Source organism: Diabrotica virgifera, chromosome 6, assembly GCF_917563875.1.
Source record: "Diabrotica virgifera virgifera chromosome 6, PGI_DIABVI_V3a".
Classification (NCBI taxonomy): Eukaryota; Metazoa; Arthropoda; class Insecta; order Coleoptera; family Chrysomelidae; genus Diabrotica; species Diabrotica virgifera.
The window spans coordinates 73,769,336-73,777,818 of NC_065448.1; positions in this window are offsets into that span (position 1 = coordinate 73,769,336).

The following is an 8,483-nucleotide window of genomic DNA, read 5'->3' on the forward strand; positions in this document are numbered from 1 at the left end:
AATACAACATGAGGAATTGACAGTTTAAGCTACTGCGTATGAATCCCAATTTTCTTAGTTATTCATTAAGAAATTCTTCTATTGAATAATATGGTTTTTAGATAGATAGGCTTTTGTCAGTTTTTTTTTGTCAGTACGGAATTTTGGGAAAGATGTTGCAGATTTTAGTTGTAAAGGCAGATGGTTGTAAAGTTTTTTTGCGGAATATAATATAGAATTCTTTACTAACTCAGTGCATGGGATCGGTAAATAAATATCAAAGATTGAATTTCTGGTGGAGTAAAGATGATTAGGCCTTGCTGGAAAGGCATGAAGGTGTCTACGAATTAAACAAACCGTTTCTAGAATATATAAAGATGGAAGTGTTAAAATTCCGAGATTCCTGAAGTAACTTCTGCAATTATAAATTTGCTATTATATTATATATATATTATATTGCTATATATTATATTGCTATTATAAACTAACATTAAATGATTCATTCGCGGATATTAAAAAAACCACAGTCAAGAATTGGAAAGAATGGTACAACAAATCTAATAAAGGGCAATTTTATAAAAATATTCAACCAGATATTCCAACTAAATGCTGGTTTAATAATTATCAAGGAAAAAAGATACTTATTTCTTATATGTGTAGACTTAGATTTGGACATTCCTTAGTTCCTGAACATAAAAATAAAATAGGATTAGCGGAAACAAATTCTTGTGAATGTGGAGAATTAGGATCAGCAGAACATATGATATTAAATTGTAAAATTAAAAAACAGGAAATTAATAATTTTATTGATCAAATTGTTAACTGTAGTAACATACAAAATCCTTTCAATTTACAATCACTTATTGTCAGTCAAAATATAAGTACATATGAGATCCTAATTAAACACATTCTTAATATTAAACTAAAATTGTGAAAACCTATATTTAAGATTCCTTTGTTTAACCCAATTGTGTACCTATTTTCCGTGGTCTGGTCATGTTTCTGTCTTTTGCTCTGAAAGACCCCTGAGCAACTGTGTTCCTCGTTAATTCCTCTGATCGTTAAAAAAAATAATATAATAATAAATAATTAAAAATAAAATAAAAAAATAAAAAAAAGAATACAAAAAAAATAAATAAATAGATAAAAAAAATAAAAAAAAAGAAAAAAATTATAATAAAAAAAAATGAAAAAAAAATAAAAAAATAAAAAAAATAATAAACAACAAAAAATAATAATTATATACATGATTAAATAGCACATAGTAATTAAAAATAAATACAAATGTAAAAAAAATATTGAAGTGTAAATAATTGTTATCACGGTAGATAATATGATATAATACATAGTCAATGCTTGTAAACATATGTCTCTAGAGCAAAATAAGTTCGGCTAATGGATTAAGTCCACAATCAAGAAAACCAAGGACACACACACACAAAACCTCATTCACATCGAGCATTTTTTGTTTATTAATTACGAATTCCTTTTGTTTATTTTAAGTTTATTGTATACAAAAGTTTGTTTTTATCTATTGAGGCAGTACGAAGTTTGCCGGGTCAGCTAGTAAAATATAAATAAACTGTTTAAAGTACATTAATTTCGTTGAAATCATATAATAGAAGTATAACTTCTTACCTGCGTACAAAGTACACACACATTCTTTTTTTCTTTTTCCTTGAGAATTTCCCTCTAGGGCACTTTTTGCAACACTGGAGCTATTATTCGGACTGTGTGGCTGATTCAAACCCACTTTCTGCACTTTATTTAATTTTCTACCCTCTTTTGTTGGGTCAGGTGTAGTAGATCTTCGTTTCTGATGATGTTTGGCCAGAAAAGACGAACAGTTCTTCGTAGACATTTATAAACAAAGACCTGCAGTTTTTCTGTAAGGGTTTTTATCACTTTCCTGGTGTCACATCCGTTGAGTAGAACAGCTGACATGGCATTTAATTGGAATATTCGGATCTTTATCGTTGTGGTGTACTGGCCGTACCTCCAAACTCATGCTGAATGCTTGTTGACGTTTTGGTATCCTCATACAAATATCGTTTTTTGAACTTCGGCTTTCTGTTATGGCACTTCCAAGATACGTAAAATTTTCCCCATTTTCAATCTTCGTGTTGTTAATATTAAATCCATTTCTTGCATCTATTCTCATGGATTTGGTTTTATTAACATTTATCTTCAAACCTATTTTATTGGCTTCAGTGGAAGTGTTTCCACTTGGTAATAGAGAGATATCGTCGGCATATTCTAGATCGCTAGGCTTGTACTTAACATCCATTTTATACTTCTTGTGTTGGAGTCTAGTTTGAAGAGAACATAGTCTACAGCTATGTTAAAAAGAAACGGAGAAAGCAAGCATCCCTGTGTTGATCCCATTGTGTGTAACGCTGCATTTCACCTCAGTATACAGGGATTTTATCATGGAAATTATTTTTTGCGGCATGTTTCTTGGTTCTTATATTTTCCATATATGCGGCATGAGATAAGCTGTCAAAGACACGCTCAAAATCGACAAAAACCAAGTATACAGGGTAATTGATTAGTGGGGTAAAGCTCAATAGATCCGCTATAGTAATAGATATCTCGAAAACTAATACATTTAGACATAGGGAATGTTATCTAAAAATTAAAGTACGGTAATGGTACTTTTGAATAGTGATATAAAATACAGGGTGTTCCATTTGAAATGACTGAGAAAATAATGTACTTGCGTTTTGACTCACCCTGTATTTGATATAAAGAAAATTAGCAATATCAATCATTCTTGAAAATTTTGACAATACGTAAAAAAATATGGCATTAATTAACCATTGCTGTTTTGCTTATTTTTATTTATGCAGGGAGTTGAACTTGTTACGATTTTCATATAAAATTGATAATAACTTTGTAAATACCCTGTATAGCACAACAAGTGATGAAGAAGCTAACAGGATTTCGAATTTAAAATAAAATATAGGGTGTTATATTTAAAAAAAAACATAAGTTTGCTCTGCCACTGTGTTATCGAACACACTGTAACATTCTAACTAATTTTATAATGTGAAGATCAAAGGTGGCTAAAATTTTTGTTATTAACTTTTATTGCTATCTATTACATAGCGGATCTATTGAGCTTTACCCCACTAATCAATCACTCTGTATAGTAGGGTGACCAAACGTCCTGTAAAAACGGGATTGCCATTGTCCTGTTTTTAACGATTTGTCTCTTGGTCTCTAAAAAGTCTGCCGGGATGGTCCTAAATTGGTCATTTGGTTGATTTTCTGTAGCTGACTATATTTTCTCTCTTTAATTTTTCTTCAATTTCGGCATTTGTTTTCTTTCTTATTTCTCCCTCTCTTGTTACATTGTGGTCCAGTGTTGTAGAGATGTTGAACAAGTATCTATTCATTACAAAGTACTCGTTACTTACGAATACCGAAAGTAACGATTACTATACAGAGAGGCAAATCGTTACTTTGATTACTCTGATTACTTCGTACCAATCGTATCAGAGCGAGTAACGACTATTGTATCTACTTTGATTACTTCGTACAAATCATATCAGAGCGAGTAACGACTATTGTATCTACAACCAGTACACTTGATTACTTTCTACCAATCGTATCCCAGCGAGTAACGGACGGGACCGGTAATTTACGAGTGTTATCGAATATCGTTATCGGTATGAAGCGTTTTAAGGGTGTGAGCCTCAGAGCCTCACACTGTGAGGGTGAGGAGAAGATAGAAGATGAAACAGAGAAATGTATAATGGAGGTAAAATATGTAATGTATGTCATTAACAAAGATCGAATGCGACAACCCTACATTTTTATCTAGATCTATATCTATACCTAAACAAAATACCTACCTACTAATAGTACTCAAATACAAAAGTAATCATAGTAATCAAAGTAACGGATACTGTAAATGATTACTTTATACAAAAGTAACGATTTATAACGAATACTCGAAAGTAACTATAATCAACATCACTACAGTGTTGTTCTCATTATTTTTATTTCAAATTTCAGAAGGCTATTTTCCTCTTTGTTTTAAAATTGTTTTATTTTATGGTTTTGTCTTTTTCAATATCCCCCAGCGAAACCAGTCATTTTTCTTTTGTTTATTTGTTGAGTTGGCGTAACTCAAGACCTACTCAGTCTTTAACTGAGACTACTGTAGAAAATAGGACAATTCATAGCTGACCATTGCCGGTCGCCGATTGCAATAATGGTTAAATTGTCAAACTAAATCTTATTGGGTCAATATTGACCCACCATACCAGTTGAGGGTTAACTAATAGAAATGATGGCACAAATGCTATTTCTTCTTCAGCAGCGGGCGAGAATTAGTATCCACAACTTAAGAATCACTAACACACCAAAAGATCCGTTGCCAAATCAGTTTAGAGGTATCGCTCAGATATGATGTAGAGTGCAGCGGTGCAAAGCAGCTGGAAGTTAATGAAGAATTTTTGAAAATTTTCTCGTCTTTTAAACGTCGAAAACAGCAATCATGTTGTCGCTGTTACTTTTGCCAACAATAATATAACTGAGGAGGTTAGAAGTAAAAGGGTTTATGTGCACTTCTTTGAAATTTTACTGTAAGTACAGATTCGCATACTTAAATGGTATTAGAACTTTTTGGTAAAACGATTTAAGCATATTTCGCCCTATAGTCGCCATCTATCGCCATTACATTTAGTTCACTGAAAACAATTGCAGTTTGCTTTGGTAGTAAACATGTTTAACCGTGCGCTTGAACCGTTTTACCACAAAACTATTTTTAGTATTCTGTAAAATCAAATAGTAATAAACGGGTTTAAGCGCGCTTGAACCATTTTACCACAAAACTATTTTTAGTTTTCTGTAATGTGTAAACCCGTGTTAATACAGGATTATTTTTTAAGTAAATAAATATTAGATTTGTGACCAATGTTGAAGACTAATTAAGTATTATGCAACGTGCCAGTTGTAGTTACACTGTGGATAACAGCTGTGACAAAATGATTAGTAATATGTCGTTAACATCTGCACTTAAACCGTTTTACCAGTAACATTAATCCACACCATGTACTAATTCAAGTACCTTTTTTTAATAATTTAAATAAAAAAATATAAAAAAAAATTTTTAGGAAACGCTTTTCTTTAGTTACGAGTGACTAAAATTAAAAATATAAAAAAATCAACTAAAAATCAAAAAATAAAAAAATTCAAACACATTCGTTAAAGAAAAGCGTGGGGCGAAAACCGTTTATTCGATGAAGATGCGCCCCACGCTTTTCTTTAACGAATGTGTTTGAATTTTTTTATTTTTTTATTTTTAGTTGATTTTTTTATATTTTTAATTTTAGTCACTCGTAACTAAAGAAAAGCGTTTCCTAAAAATTTTTTTTTTATATTTTTTTATTTTTTACTTTTTAGTCTAACAGTTTTCAAACATTAAAATATATCATGATTATTAAAATATATGTATAAAACATAACATGATTAACAAACATGAAAATTAGTCGGAATCGGCAAAAAAAATTAATCTTTATTGTTTATTTATGAAGCATAATGTAAACAATTAACGTAAAAAGTGAAATTATGTATAGTTCATATAACTAGCTACAATCTCTAAAACTTTCAAGTTTCTTTATTGTAAAAAACAAGGGAATTTAAGAATTTTCCATTAAAATCGTGTTTTTTTATTTAAACAATTAATAAACATGAAAAAAATTTTATTGACTATTGGTGTATTGTTCCTGCGAATGCATATGTCTGCAAATTTTCATTAATTTTCTTTGAAGAAAAGGCAGTCAAATTAACGTCTAAATATTTGACACAAACGAGTGAACTAAAAGAAAAGTGTTTAATAATAAATTACATACATTCTTCTTTTTTGTCAAATAATTTAATTAAAAAATTATTTTTGGACACCCTGTACAAATCATTATATAAATTTTTATATTACTGAATAAAGAATTGAATGACCTTTCAAATGAGCTATCGCACGTCTCCTATCCTCATTTAAAAAAACCATCGATTACGTCATCGCGCCCAGATGGATGACGTCATTAGTATGACATATATGCCAAAATATCGTAATTTAAAAATAAAAATCGACCTCTTTCGGGATTTTTCCTTAAAGTCGCCTTTTTACGAAATAACGAATTTATTCCTTTCATTTGCATCGTACTGTATAAACAAATATATGAGTGTTCAAAATTTAAAACTTTATTGTTTATTTATGACGCATAACGTCAATTAACGTAAAAAGTGAAATTATGTATATGTTATATCATTAGCTATAATCCGTAAAAGTTTCAAGTTTCTGCATTGTAAAAAACAAGTGAATTTAGGCCTTTTTCCATTAAAATCGTTTTTTTTATTTAAACAATTAATAAACATAAACAAAAATTTTTTGTTGTCTATTCGTGTATTGTTCCCACGAATGCATATGTCTGCAAATTTTCATTCATTTGCATGGAAGAAAAGGTTGTCAAATTAACATCCAAAGATTTGACACAATCTATTGAACTAAATAAAAGCGTTTAAAAATCATCGATTACGTCATCGCGCCCAGAAGGATGACGTCACTAGTATGACATATATGCCAAAATATCGTAATTTAAAAATCAAATCGACCTCTTTCGGGATTTTTCCTTAACCCTGGATTGCTACACTTATTTTCTAAACTCATTCTGCTACATCGAGGTACAATGGTACCCCAAATAAAATCGACCGAAAATATTTATATATGTATGTTTTAAGAAATTATGACAAAAACAATCTTAAGATAACATGCTAAGAATTTATTTTGTATACAAAAATATTTTATTATATTATTATTCACAAGTTTATTTTCATATTTTCTACACCCACTACTGCAAATTGGTGTAACTTACAAACAAGGTTGGGGTACAAGTGTACCCCAGGTAGCATTCCAGGGTTCAAGTCGCCTTTTTACGAAATAACGAATTTATTCCTTTCACTTGCATCGTACTGTATAAACAAATATATGAGTGTTCAAAATTTAAAACTTTATTGTTTATTTATGACGCATAACGTAAACAATTAACGTAAAAAGTGAAATTATGTATAGGTTATATCATTAGCTACCATCCGTAAAAGTTTCAAGTTTCTACATTGTAAAAAACAAGAGAATTTAGGCCTTTTTCCATTAAAATCGTTTTTTTTTATTTAAACAATTAATAAACATAAACAAAAATTTTTTGTTGTCTATTCGTGTATTGTCACCGCGAATGCATATGTCTGCAAATTTTCATTCATTTGCACGGAAGAAAAGGTAGTCAAATTAACATCCAAAGATTTGACGCAATCTATTGAACTAAATAAAAGCGTTTAAAAAAGGAAGGATATAGTTAGAGTAATAATATACCCTTATATTTTTATCATTTTATAGTACATTGTACACTAGACATATTTTAGTTTAATGACTCCTAGAATTTATAAAACTCAAACAACTTTGAAGCTGATTATCTCAGAACTATCAAAACTGCACTTAAACCCTTTTACGTCTGGCCCCCTCAATTATGAACTGAAATGAATAAGAACAAACTGTTATTTTATCACACTGAAAACGTATTTAACCAATTCTCTACAAACATAATTCAATGTTGACGACTTTCAATATATTGATTGACAGAAAGTGTAATTCAATTATTGCATGAAACTAGTTTTAATACTTAGGCGTATCAGTGGAACAAGTAATGATGGCATGCGAGTAGCCTTTATGAATAACAAACATTCTATTGTACTCAGTCATAACAGAATTACTGTCCATTTTAAATTGTGTATAAAATCATGGTGTTATTTGCAATTGAGACATTGTAAGTAGTTGTTATTTGCTTTAGAAAATGTATTTTTAAATTTTTATTGGTAATATACCGGGTGTCCACTTATATGTTCCCCCATTTTAACTGCCTATAACTTCTAAACGGCTCAAGATAGAAATATGCGGTTTTCGCTGAAATGTTTTATTTTAGCAAAAGTTTTGTCTGAATGGATTGAATTTTTTATATCGCTTTTAAATACGAAAAGAAAAATGGCGGATTTTTGAAAAAAACGTTGTTGACTTTTTTTTAATAGAACACCCAGTATATTTTTTTGTAAATTGAAAGAAAGGTCATTCACGTATCCAGCGATATAAAGTTTTTCAAAATCGGTTGTCAAATCACTGAGTAATTAATTTTTAAAATGAGAGGTGCAACGTGGATATCACATACCTAAATAACATAATATGTGATTTCCACATTGCATCTCTCATTTTAAAAATTAATTGGTCAGTCATTTGACCACCGATTTTAAAAAAATTTATATTGTTGGATAGGGAAGTGACCGTTTTTTCAAGTTTTTAGGTAAATGACCATTTTTTATGTCGCTTTTAAATAAAAAATGGCGGATTTTTGGAAAAAAAAACGTTGTTGCCTTTTTTATTGAAACACCCAGTATATTTTTTTGTAGCTTGAAAAAACGGTCATTTACCTATCCAGCGATATTAAATTTTTTAA